The 14,227-nt window shown below is 37.5% G+C and overlaps 1 protein-coding gene and 1 long non-coding RNA gene across 3 annotated transcripts in view; one reads left to right on the forward strand and one right to left on the reverse strand.

Moving 5' to 3' along the window:
* Positions 1-14,227, forward strand: part of bcl2b (BCL2 apoptosis regulator b) — a 75,169-nt gene that overhangs the window by 51,675 nt on the left and 9,267 nt on the right. The gene's annotated exons all lie outside the window — the stretch shown is intronic.
* LOC133568419 (uncharacterized) overlaps positions 1-14,227 on the reverse strand; it is a 60,155-nt gene that overhangs the window by 29,351 nt on the left and 16,577 nt on the right. The window contains exons 3-5 of one of the 2 annotated variants that reach the window (XR_009809600.1): positions 11,232-11,457; positions 6,019-6,095; positions 805-904 (exon numbers count right to left, since the gene is read on the reverse strand). This is a non-coding gene — a long non-coding RNA (uncharacterized LOC133568419). The remainder of the gene's footprint in view (positions 1-804; positions 905-6,018; positions 6,096-11,231; positions 11,458-14,227) is intronic. The other variant, XR_009809599.1, reaches the window with a different exon arrangement.

The following is a 14,227-nucleotide window of genomic DNA, read 5'->3' on the forward strand; positions in this document are numbered from 1 at the left end:
CAATACTTAATCTGAATTTGTTTATTTCTAACATGAAAACAAAATGACACAATACAGCATCACACAAAGTTCAACATAACGATGTACCAAGGAGCAGTGCTTATTTATCTTTATTTTGTTTATTTGTAAAATGTATATTTTTATTTTTATCTATTTGTCACAACTATATATATTTTATTTTATTTATTTATTGACACATCACAGCTATTACCAAACTTTGAATACATAATTAATGCAATAATTTGTGTTATTAATATAAATATGAAATATATAAAAACTATAAAAGTATAATTATTTTATAATATAATAACTAGGGCTGTCAAATGATCAGATCAATCACATTTTAGAATTTTGATGAATCATAACTAACACGATTACTCACTTGCATAATTGAAATCATTTTTAAAAAAAGTACACCTTTGTAATTTTATTGTCAGAATGTCATCAAGGAACATTTTTACACATTTTAGTTAAATGCATGTCATTTATTTTCACAAAACTTGGTAACAGTTTTACCTATAGTTATTTCATTTGTCAGCAAGCCCACTCTCCTCACTCATTTTGTACTGATGTTTGCATTGATCTGATCACTGACCGTACAGCGATTAAGGTAAAAGAGCTTGTACAGTCAAAATAAATTGTATGATTATTTTATGTGTTTTTATTATTAGTGTGAACATTTTTCATGATTAATCACAAGAGTGCCTTCGTTAATTTTGACAGCCCTAATTGTAATACTTTCCTTTATAATATTTTTTTCTAAACAAAAATAACTTTTAAAATATATCAAAAAATAACTCTTACTTAGGCGGTGCTTCCCATCTTCACAAAGCGTCAAGTTGTTATTTGCGTCATTGTGCTCCAAACACCCACCATGTCAGCTGATTATTATTCCACCTTGAACCTGTGGGGGAGCACATGAGCAAAATCAATATTTGCTACTGTTGATTTGAGGCTGCAATTTGCAGGTTAAAATTCCCAAGTGGGTCAAGTTTTAAACAAAGAAAGCGCTGAGAGGTCGTGTGATTTATTGCCCGTGCATGCAGAAGCAAGTGGTAGTAAGTGATGAAGAGGAGGGAGAGCAAACAGCCTAAGACCCCCCCCCTTTCCCCTGTCCAATTCCCTAAGCCCCCAAATGTCACCTTGAAGTCAATTTCATGTCAGAACAAAGAAAATCATAAAAAATACCAGTTTTTTTTATTTTATATCTCTTATCCATCTAAGTCACGTCTTCCTAAAATAACATTTTAGATGTAGAGTTATAGTTGTCATTCCTCAGGGAGGACAACATGATAGTAGAGACAATGGGGGGACGGGGGATGGGGGGGGGGGGGGGGGGGCGAACATGTGGGCGATGTCGCCGTGTTCCAGCAGAGCGGATCACTCCCACGGGTGAGGAACGTTGTTGTACTGAATGTTTGGTAAACACGATACAACAATGCTGCTGACTGACATTTGAATATGGATGAGCCTATGGGCTTACAGTTTAACCAACATGGAAAATCACCTCGCTGACACTTACCTCTTTATGTTTTATGACCCACTTGGACTGACAAGGCTGAACACAGTTTAACATAACTCTATAATATACATTTCTTTTTTATGCCACATGTGTGTAGCTGCCTTTTTACATCAACATAGTCAATACTGTAATTCAGTGGTTATCAAACGTTTTCAAAAGTACTGCCTCAGAAAATACTTGGCTCTCCAAATAGCACCATAATGACAGACATTAAAACACAGTTGCATAGTAGGCCTAAATATTAATTAAAAACCAGGCGGCGGTTTTATCGAACAAATATATTTAATATTTAGGCCACTGAAACATTACACACAGTTTTAACAGTTACGCACAGTGTTGGAATATTTAATTAAGTGATTCTTTGGCGGACCACTGGATGGAGTACAGGTACCACAGGTTTAGAACCACTTCTATAATTACTGGAGATTAGGAAAATCTTATATTTGTTATCTTAAAAACAGAAATGGTTACACTTTGTTAGGATTTGAATTAGGGCTGTCAAAAATAAGTTAACTTGCGATTATTCCTAAAAAATAATCACACCGATCATATGCAGAATAATCCCACAATTTATTTTGACAGTACATGCTCCTTTAATGGAACTTTAGATTAAACTGCTGCCAAGTTTTAAACAAATAAATGATGTGCATTCAAGTAACACATTTAAAAACCCAATAAAATTATGTTTTTGTCAAAAAAACATTTTTTTTTTCAAGTTAATGTAAATGTTGTAATTTACTGCGATTTTATCAAAATGTGTGAATAATATGATTGAAACAATGTAATCGTTTGACAGCATTAGTTTTAATGAAAAACATTTTAGGAATTTTAGCATTAAACCACTAATTGGCCAGTTAAATGTTTTGCTGAAAAAAAGGCAGAAAAATACATGAATAACAATACAATAATATTATGTAATGAATAATTCCAAATATTTTTTATGAATAGGTCTAAATGTATTTTATTTGTTCAGTATTTAATGTAATTGTATTTTAGTTTTTTTGGGGGGGTTTTTTTTAGCACCTTCCCTTATAAAGATAGTATTGCTCAGTTTTAATTGACAAATAAATAAATTGCAGTCATACTGAGAGTTGAAAGTTTTAGTTAAAAATGTGGTACTGGACAAGTGGACAGTATAATTGTTATTAATGTGATATACAGTATGTAACTGCATCTTGCCATTACTGCACAGTTCCAGCAGCTTTTTTCTTCCAAGTTTTTTTGTGCTGTTACACTCCATATAAATAAAAGGTAGTATTACAAAAAATGGTGGCACTCCTGACCCATGGGAATAGGCCTGAAGAATAAGCATGATGACTGATCAACTGATTTTTTTTGGCGGCAAGTCGATGGATCTCACACCAGGGACTGGGATAGAAGTCAACCTTGCTGTTTGACGGAAGGTTACCAGAATCTCTTTACTCCTATTGTGTCCGGAGGCTGTGTCTATTATGTACTTAATTATATGCACCAGAATTAGTCCTCCATTTCAACATAGAGCACGAGAAGATCAGATTATGAAGGGAACATTCAACTGCGGGAAATATCTCTACAATGTTGTCATATGGTTGACTTATTCATATACTTGTTGGACAGTTAAGAATGTTACATTGTATATTTTGAAGGGTGACAATTTCACCCTGGTACAGACAATTTCCATAGTCTCGACTGGGAAATTGTGGGATGTTCTTCAAAATATAAGCATATATAAAATATATAGCCCACTCGCTCAGAGGCGCACAGTGTTAGTGCTGGTACTGTAAGGCAGTCATACTGTGTTCGATTCCCGGTCAGACTTGTGTTTGGAAGGTTTGCAAATTTATGTTTTGATTATATTAAATTTGTTAGAATATGTCATTAAACAATTTATTTACCATTAATTAGTTTTAGTATTAAACACGCATCAATTTAATTTCAAGTTTTAATTAAACATTTTTATTACTATTTTCTTCAGGACCCAATTTAATTAAACAATGTTAATGTACTAGCTGTGAAATTTTGAATGTCACACAGAGATTTAGCGCTTTATCAACTCTATTAAAGCAAGAGATCTGCCACAATGTATCCACACGGCTTGCTAGTACAGTAAGCTGTCAGCAAGCTCGTCATTATCATTGTTAGCATTTCTGTTGAAAAAAACCATGTCGGTCTCAAATGCTGGGCCAGAGGTTAGCAACAAGCAGCAGGCCCATTCAAAATGTGCCTGGGAACTTTTCTTTTTCCATTGTTATTAGTAGCTGATTGGAATGTGAGAAAGGCTTGTAGAGTTACCAAATATGATAACTTACCCAATAAAGCTCATGTGTATCATGTTTCCTTTGTCTTAATCTTTTTGTCGTCGTTAAATAATGATTTTGCGGGAATTAATTGATTTTTTGCTGATTATGTGCTAAAATTTTAGTGGGTTTAATGGAAATTGATTATTAGGGTTTTGAGTAAGTGGAAATTATATTTTTTTAATGTGTTTTACTATTATTTAACAAACCATATTTTCGGGACTATAAGCCGCTACTTTTTTCATACGCTTTAAACCCTACTGCCTATAAAATGGTGCTAAAATTTTTGCTAGCGGCCAGAATATTTTATATTCAACACATGTTTTTAATACAGCATTGACAAAGACACTGAAAAGGTGTCTTATTGTTTGTGCTATGGTGCCATATTTTGGACGAGTTTGCTCACTGCAAGTGGCGCGGGTTGAAATTGTACTTCCTCTTTTTGTTCTTCGAACTGGAAGTGTTCGTCCGTATCGTTTGTGCTCGAAATAATTCTTCATTTATCACTGCAGGCAAGGTTTTTAAGTTTTACAATATAACAAAAAAAAAATCATACTTACTAAACTGTCCCATGTGTGATGTTTGTAGGAGTGTTTTCATGCATATTTGTAAATGCTATCGTAATGTAATCAACCTAACGTCATTAACATTAACAAATATGCTAACACGTTCACAAGTGTATTATTAACTTACAATGGCAATTTTATTGTTTTGTTTTGGTTTCATAAATTTACCAAAATGTCACTGTGGAAATATTGAGTTTGTTCAGCTGATTGGAGAACTCACTTCCGCAGCTCCATGACGAGGACTTCTGTTTTTGTTTGACGAGCCGTTTTACTACCCTGTTAAAGGCACCACTTGGAAAGAAATGTGAAAATAAAACATGTTTTAAAATCTTTCTTACGAGTGTATACTGTATCTGGTGCTTATAGTCTGATGCAGCTAATACACAAGTGTCAAACTCAAGGCCAGGGGGCCAGTTATGGCCCGCCACATCATTCTATGTGGCCCGCAAAAGCCTGGAAAAAATGGGTTTCAATAAAACTCTTTATTTTTATTACTAAATGCATTTGTTGTTTCAGATTTGACAGAAAAAAATGCATACTATAAACTTTAATATTTTTTTATCATGCCAACTATATTATTATATACTGTATTGCAAAACTATTTTTGTGAGATAAAAACAAATAGTTAAATATCTGCTTGTCACCTTTATTTATGGTTTTAAAGCAAGTTATACATTTAAAAAAATCCAATAATCAAATGCATATGCATTTCGATTAATCATGATTAATCACAGATTATCCACATGCATAATGTAAATTAATTTTAAAAAAGCATCCCCCTGAAAGCAGCCATTACTGCGATGTGGCCCTCAATAAAAATTAGTTTGACACTCCTAAGCTAATTAATGTTAAAATATTTTTTCCTTCTAAACTTTGGTGGGTGGAGTTTAAATACAGATCAGCTCTATAGCCTGGAAAATACGGTAGTTGCTTGTTATTAATAGCTGATTGACTGAACTAAAGGCGCCCATTGAACTCTCATTTAGATTCCTAGCCCAATAAAGCACTGTGTGCATAACTGCACCAAAACATCTATTACAAAGGGTATAAATGTCTTGCAAGCATATTTCTCCTTTCATTCCCTCTTGACTCCTCCAATTTAGGCTTTGTGTTTGACTTTAATTAGCGGAGGAGAAGCTTATTAGGAAATCAAAGCAAGCTGACGAGCGGCCTATACAATATTTAAAGGCCTACTGAAATGAGATTTTCTTATTTAAACGGGGATAGCAGGTACATTCTATGTGTCATAATTGATCATTTTTGCTGAAAGGATTTAGTAGAGAACATCGACGATAAAGTTCGCAACTTTTGGTCGCTAATAAAAAAGCCTTGCCTGTACAGGAAGTAGCAGACGATGTGCGAGTGACGTCACGGGTTGTAGGCTCCTCACATCCTCACATTGTTTATAATCACAGCCACCGGCAGCAAGAGCGATTCCGACCGAGAAAGCGACGATTTCCCCATTAATTTGAGCGAGGATGAAAGATTCGTGGATGAGGAAAGTTAGAGTGAAGCACTAGAAAAAAGAAGAAAAAAAGTCGACGGCAGTGGGAGCGATTCAGATGTTATTAGACACATTTACTAGGATAATTCTGGAAAATCCCTTATCTGCTTATTGTGTTACTAGTGTTTTAGTGAGATTATAATGTCATACCTGAAAGTCGGAGGGCTGAGGTGACCGCCAGTGTCTCTGATGGAAGATATATGGAGGAGCCAAGAAAGTCACAGCTGCTGCAGGAGGACGCAAACTCCATTCAAGTCTCCGGTAAGAGCCGACTTAATATCACAATTTTCTCATCCAAAAACTTGCTGGTTGACATGTGGTAGAGAAACATGTTTGCTTGACCGCTCTGTTCCATATTAAAGCTTTACAACAAACAAAAAAACACCGGCTGTGTTTTGGTTGCTAAAGACAGCTGCAATCCACCGCTTTCCACCAACAGCATTCTTCTTTATAGTCCCCATTATTAATTTTACAAATTGCAAAAGATTCAGAAACACAGATGTCCAGAATACTGTGTAGTTGTGCGATTAAAGCAGACGACTTTTAGCCGTGAGTGGTGCTGGGCTAAAATGTCCGCTCCAACCGATAACGTCACAAGCACGCGTCAACATAAGCGTCATTATTCCGCAACGTTTTCAACAGGATACCTCGCGGGAAATTTAAAATTGCAATTTAGTTAACTAAAACGGCCGTATTGGCATGTGTTGCAATGATTTCATCATTGATATATAAACTATCAGACTGTGTGGTCGGTAGTAGTGGGTTTCAGTAGGCCTTTAAAGTTATGCGCTTAGGAAATAAATATACAGAGAATCTCCATCAGGTTCCTTTAATTACCGGCTGAACTTTAGCCTATTTCTCTCTGCGCTGAGACGGCCTGCAATTACCCAGCGCAAAACACACACGACTGTGTAATGTGTTGTGCACAAGATGACTCATTACCGTCCTGACACGGCCTCTGGTGAGAGGATGCCAGGCGGACCCGCAAGAGCCAAAAAATGTCCGTCTGAGGAGGACGATGTGTCAACCCTCTAAAGGTCCTAAAATCATGTGAAAAACAAACGCGAGGTGGTGGGAAAAGCAAATGAAAGCCGAGGTAACCATGACGCTCGTCACTTAGCGGCACCTTCCGGTCAGCCGGAGAACGCCGACGTGGCAACCCTCAAAGCGTCTGCTGTGACCTTTTCAATAGGCACCCATCCAAAAAGTAGATTTTTTTTTTCCCCCAGGTGCACACCTGCTGTCACAGGCAGATGGTTTGCTGGGGGCTAAAGATGAAGGGAAGGGTTACAGGCTCTATTGTAGGTGTGATAAATGCTGCTGTTTTCGTCCTTTAACGCCCACCCCCACCATCCTCCGATTGTGTGTGCCAGCTGCATATTAGGATTCTTCCAAGGCTCACATTTCCATAATGGAGGTCACTTCAAGAGGAAAGTTAGATGTAGGGGGCGGCAATCTTGGGTGTCTTTATGGGCTTTCCTTGCCTCTATGCCTCCCAGCAGGCACAAGACATTGAAACAATGTTGAGAACTTGTTGAATTAGGTCCTGACGTTGAGCCACTCAAACTTAACGCTGGAACAACATGCTTTTTGACGTTTAATCAATGTTGGGTTCTTATGTTGATTTGACCATTTGACATACAAATACAACTATTTTACAATGTTGTTTTGAAGTCACTTTTAAAGGACATGTACAGTACAGACAAAATGTTTAGACACATCTACTCATTTCAATGTGTTCTCTTTATTTTCATGACTATTTACATTGTAGATTGTCACTGAAGGCATCAAAACTATGACACCTATGAAGTGAAAACCCTTTCAGGTAAATACATTTGAAGCTCATCGAGAGAATGCCAAAAGTATGCAAAATAGTAATCAGCGCAAAGGTTGGCTATTTTGAAGAAACTACAAAATATTACCTATTTACAAACCCCTTTTGCATATGAGTTGGGAAATTGTGTTAGAGGTAAATAAAAACAGAATACAATGATTTGCAAATCCTTTTCAACCCATATTCAATTGAATGCACTACAAAGACAAGATATTTGATGTTCAAACTCATACATTTAATTTTTGGGTCAAATAATAATTAACTTAGAATTTCATGGCTGTAACACATGCCAAAGTAGTTGGGAAAGGGCATGTTCACCACTATGTTACATCACCTTTTCTTTTAACAACACTCAATAAACGTTTGGGAACTGAAGAAACTTATTGTTGAAGCTTTGAAAGTGGAATTCTGTCCCATTCTTGTTTTATGTAGAGCTTCAGTCGTTCAACAGTCCGGGGTCTCTGCTGTCATATTTTACACTTCATAATGCGCCAAACATTTTCGATGGGAGACAGGTCTGGACTGCAGGCGGGCCAGGAAAGTACCCGCACTCTTTTTTTATGAAGCCACGCTGTTGTAACACGTGCTGAATGTGGCTTGGCATTGTCTTGCTGAAATAAGCAGGGGCGTCCATGAAATACACGGCGCTTAGATAGCAACATATGTTGTTCTAAAACCTGTATGTACCTTTCAGCATTAATGGTGCCTTCACAGATGTGTAAGTTTCCCATGCCTTGGGCACTAATGAACCCCCATACCATCACAGATGCTGGCTTTTGAACTTTGCGTCGATAACAGTCTGGAAGGTTCGCTTCCCCTTTGGTCCGGATGACACGATGTCGAATATTTCCAAAAACAATTTGAAATGTGGACTCTTCAGACCACAGAAAACTTTTCCACTTTGCATCAGTGCATCTTAGATGATCTCGGGCCCAGAGAAGCCATTAGCGTTTCTGGATGTTGTTGATAAATGGCTTTCGCTTTGTATAGTAGAGCTTTAATTTGCACTTAAAGATCTAGCGACCAACTGTATTTAGTGACAGTGGTTTTTTGAAGTGTTCCTGAGCCCATGTGGTGATATCCTTTAGAGATTGATGTCAGTTTTTGATACAGTGCCGTCTGAGGGATCGAAGGTCACGGTCATTCAATGTTGGTTTCCAGCCATGCCGCTTACGTGGAGTGATTTCTCCAGATTCTCTGAACCTTTTGATGATATTATGGACCGCAGATGGTGAAATCCCTAAATATCATGCAATTGCACTTTGAGAAACTCTTCTTAAACTGTTTGACTATTTGCTCACGCAGTTGTGGACAAAGGGGTGTACCTCGCCCCATACTTTCTTGTGAAAGACTGAGCATTTTTTGGGAAGCTGTTTTTATACCTAATCATGGCATCCACCTGTTCCCAAATAGCCTGCACACCTGTGGGATGTTCCAAATAAGTGTTTGATGAGCATTCATCAACTTTATCAGTATTTATTGCCACCTTTCCCAACTTCTTTGTCACGTGTTGCTGGCATCAAATTCTAAAGTTAATGATTATTTGCCCAAAAAAATGTTTATCAGTTTGAACATCAAATATGTTGTCTTTGTAGCATATTCAACTGAATATGGGTTTAAAATGATTTGCAAATAATTGTATTCCGGGTACTCCGGCTTCCTCCCACTTCCAAAGACATGCACCTGGGGATAGGTTGATTGGCAACACTAAATTGGCCCTAGTGTGTGAATGTGAGTGTGAATGTTGTCTGTCTATCTGTGTTGGCCCTGCGATGAGATGGCAACTTGTCCAGGGTGTACCCCGCCTTCCGCCCGATTGTAGCTGAGATAGGCGCCAGCGCCCCCCGCGACCCCAAAGGGAATAAGCGGTAGAAAATGGATGGATGGATGTATTCCATTTATATTTACATCTAACACAATTTCCCAACTCATATGGAAACGGGGTTTGTACATATATTTTACCTTTTTTTGTTAAGTACTTGACTCCACGTGTTCATTTATATTTTTGATGCCTTCAGTGACAATCTAAAATGTAAATGGTCATGAAAATAAAGAAAACACATTGAATAAGAAGGTGTTTTCAAACTTTTGGCCTCTACTGTACGTATGTATAATCAACTGTGTGTCAATGTATTTTGATTGCTGGATTAGAAAGGTTGTAGTTTAACACTATGTAAAGTTCCTTGGTTGGACTTCAGCTTCACTCATTAAATAAAATCATTTAGTGGTTTAAATAATCCATCCATCTATCCATTTTAGTGGTTATCAAACTGTTTTTCACAAAGTACCACCTCAGAAAAAAAACTTGACTTTCCATGTACCATCTTAGTGACCAACATTAAAATAAAGTAGCGTAGTAGTCCTTGGCATTCATTAAAACAGGGCAGAGGTTTTATTTAGCAAGTATATTTAATAAATTGGTCTGTGTAGGATTACATAGTTTGAATAGTAACACTGTGTTTGAATATGTAGTTAAGGGACACTTTGGTGTACCACTAGAAGTGCACCTGATACCAGATCTCTCTGCTCTAAAATTGATTCTAAACTCAAACTATCGATGATTTTGATATTTTTCCATCAAAGGCCGCCTACTAAATGTCAAAGTATGCGGGGCCATATTGATATTCTTTTGTTAAAAAGATGCTAAAAACAGATATCATATCCTGTATACTTAAAGACCGAACTTTGTGTCAGCTTACAATTTTTGGCAACTATAAGTATATTATTATTTAGAACATTTCAGCTTTTCCTAATTACATACAGATTTTTTTGCTTTTTTCACATTTTTAACGTTTTTTCTCATGTAAGAGTACAATAAAAACAATAATAATAATAGTAATAATAATAATAATAATAATAAGACTGTCAAAAATTATATATTTTTTTTATTTTTAAAAAACTATAAACATATATTATACAAATATTTAAAGACGCCACTTTGTGTGGTAGGTCACCAAGTATATTATTATTAATTATTGTTTAGTTCAGTTCAGTTTTGGTTTCTTTCAAACATGCATACGATACAATGTAATGCATCACACAATTCTGGTTAATTAATTAGTAAACATTTTGAGCTTTTATCTCATTACATTCCGATTTTTTGTTCTTTTTTCTCATATTTTAACAGTTGTTTTAGATGGATATGTTATTATTTACACACATGCAACTTTTTATTTTATTTTAGCATACACATTAGGTATATTTGCAAAAAGTATCAGCATCAATTTGGTACCACCGATACCAGCCTGAGTTTTACTCGGTATGGGGTCAGAAGGAAAATCAATAGTATCGTGTGGCACACTAACAGGAAACACAGTTTTTGAGGATCACTGATTTGAATCAGAGTTGATCCTCAACTGGGAGAGATGTGCAATCGCAAACGAGTCGAGATTTTTGAATGGCTCTCCTGTTAATTACCAAAGTGTGATAATAAAACAAGTATATCATGTCATCCACGGCACAGCACCTCCTCTTTCGATGGAGTTATGAGCAGCCGTGCCCTGCTGAGCATCCATCAGCAGCCTCTTACCGTAATTGTCTGTCTTTTGTTTCCGAAGGGAAGACGTCTGGGGGTCGCGTTGGGGACAAGATGACTGTGTGCTTTCATGGTCACATGATGGCTTCATGCCACACTGACATGTCTTTTTCCGAGCCCAAGTATGAGTGGGGAAGAGGTGTGTGTTTTGCCAAGCGAAATGTTCCCCTCAGCTGGAGGTCTGACTGGAGCAGCTTGTTCTCTAATTAATAACCGGATCCTGGATAGGAACAGGAGGAGGGGAAAAGGGGGGGGGTGCGGTGTTAGCAATTTTCCAAAATAAAATGCGTCAAAAGGCTTCAGTGTAAACCAAGGAAAAGCCGTGCGGTTTCACAAGCGACCAGTTTTTGGCACCAAAGGGCCCAAAAAGTGGAAAAAAACTGCTGAGCCTTCCTCCTGTATGCCACTAAGCACCCCAGCCCCCTTGCCCCACCGCCCAACAAGCCTCAGGAATGCCACGGGACAGGAAAAGACAAGGAGCGGGGGGGGGACAGGAAATACTTTTGTCTTCTAAAAGCTCATGTTAATAATAGACGTCTTTTTATATTCTTTTGTACCATGAATGTGGCGCGGTAAATTTGTCACAACTATCTGTATGAATGCTGGGAACCGAGCATTCACACGATAGCTAACGCATTATATATAAAAATACTCAATTCTCAGTATTCATACTGAAGTAAGAATGAGAATGCATTCACATTAATGTTGCCACATTCCAAGAATGTTCAAAATTTGAATGCCAAACTCTCAACTTTCATACTCATGGTTTTATGAAGTGAAAATAATATTGCTAGAATTCAGCTTTCTTATTATTGTATGCCAAAAGTACTGAAAATCAACCGTTCACTATTGCTAACACCTAATACGGACATGCTTGACTCAGCATTTATACTACAAAACCCAAAACCAGTTGGCACGTTGTGTAAATGGTAAATAAAAACAGATTACGATGACTTGCAAATCCTTTTCAACTTATATTCAATAGAATAGATTGCAAAGGCCACGTAGCAGTGGTAAAAATGCCCCTGTACCAACTTTTTCGCAATGTGTTGCTGCCATTAAATTCTAAGTTAATGATTATTTGCACACAAAAAAAATATGTTTCTCAGTTCGAACATTAAATATCTTGTCTTTGCGGTCTATTCAATTGAATATAGGCTGAAAGGGATTTGCCAATCATTGTATTCTGTTTGTATTTACAACTTACAGAACATGCCAACTTCACTGGTTTTGGGTTTTGTACACTACTGTGATATTTTGAAGTAAAAAACGTGAATGCATTAAACTCTCAGCATTCATACTCACAGTATTGTGAAGTGGAAATGTTATAGTAAGAATTTAGCATTCTTACTGACAAAAAGCATCATGATTCATATAAAATGTTGACGTCACATGTTGATGGCTCCTCACATTTTCACATTGTTTTTAATGGGAGCCTCCAACAAAAACAGTAATTCGTACCGAGAAACGACAATATTCCCCGCATTGTTCTCAGCAGAGATATAGTACAACGTTGTGAAGTAAAAAAAAAAACATGAATGATGACAGTCAAGCAAGTATTCTTACAAGTGTATGCCTAAATTACTGAGATTCCACCATTCACTACTGCGAACACCTGATATGTAAATGCTTGTTTTTCGTCAATGTTGGAAATGTCAACGCTCAATATATCCTGTACATCATACTTGCAATGTTGTTACGCAAAAGCAATTGTAAAGAATAACAATAGAACATTAAAATCAATGCTATTTTGAGCCAACAACGCTTATGCTTGGTTCTCAGCATTCCTACCCATTGTGTTGTAAACTAAAACATGGTAACAACATTCGTACCAATTCTGTTGTATGCCAAAAGTGTTGAGTCACTCATTCTGTTGAAATTGTAATTGTACGGATGCTGACAACCAATTAGACCAGGGGTCTCAAACTCAATTTACCTGGGGGCCACTGAATGCAGAAACTGGGTGAGGCTGGGCCGCACGAAAAAATTTCTTCAAAAAAATCTAACATGCACTTTTTAATGAATTCACCTTCTTTGAATGGCTTTCCCGCCCTAGCAACATACTTGCCAACTCTCGCAATCTTTCCGGGAAACACCCAAATATCAGTGCCTCTCCCGACAAACTCCCGGGGCAAACATTCTCCCGGTCTTCACCCGGGCAACAATATTAAGGGCGTGTCGTGATGGCACTGTCTTTGGTGTCCAGTACAACCTGCCGTCTCGACCGCTTTTCCACCATACAAACAGTGTGCCGGCTACGTCACAAATTGTATGTGGCCTCTGCAGACCCTCGTCAGTGACTGCAAGACATACTTGATCAACAGCCACGCAGTTCACACTGAGGGTGGCCGTATAAACAACTTTATCAATGTTACAAATATGCGCCACACTGTGAACTCACACCAAACACAAACAAGATTGACAAACACATTTTTGGAGAACATCCGCACCGTAACACAACATAAACACAACAGAGCAAATACCCAGAATCCAATGCAGCCCTAACTCTTCCAGGCTATAATAGGGGGCTGAGTTGGGGGGGGGGTGTATTGTAGCCCGGAAGAGTTAGGGCTACATGGGATTCTGGGTATTTGTTATGTTGTGTTTATGTTGTGTTACGGTGCGGATGTTCTCCCAAAATGTGTTTGTCATTCTTGTTTGGTGTTAAAGTTGTTTACACGGCCACCCTTAGTGTGACCTGTGTGGCTGTTGACCAAGCATGTCTTGCAGACACCTACTGCGTCTACAGACGCCAAAAGCATCATATAGCTGGGCTGGCATGCTGTTTGTACAGTTTTTTCGGTGCTAATTTTGCAGATATACACCTGACAGTCTAATTTTGGTACTTAACGTATGGTTATGTTAGCACGTTACGTTAGCAAGTTAGCATTCTAACATAAGAAGGCTAGCTTTTTAAAGCTATTTTAAGAGTCATATATTTTGGCACTTTCCCCATGCTAACTGTTGGGATGCTAACGTTAGCATGTAAA

This window comes from Nerophis ophidion, linkage group LG14, assembly GCF_033978795.1.
Source record: "Nerophis ophidion isolate RoL-2023_Sa linkage group LG14, RoL_Noph_v1.0, whole genome shotgun sequence".
Lineage (NCBI taxonomy): Eukaryota > Metazoa > Chordata > Actinopteri > Syngnathiformes > Syngnathidae > Nerophis > Nerophis ophidion.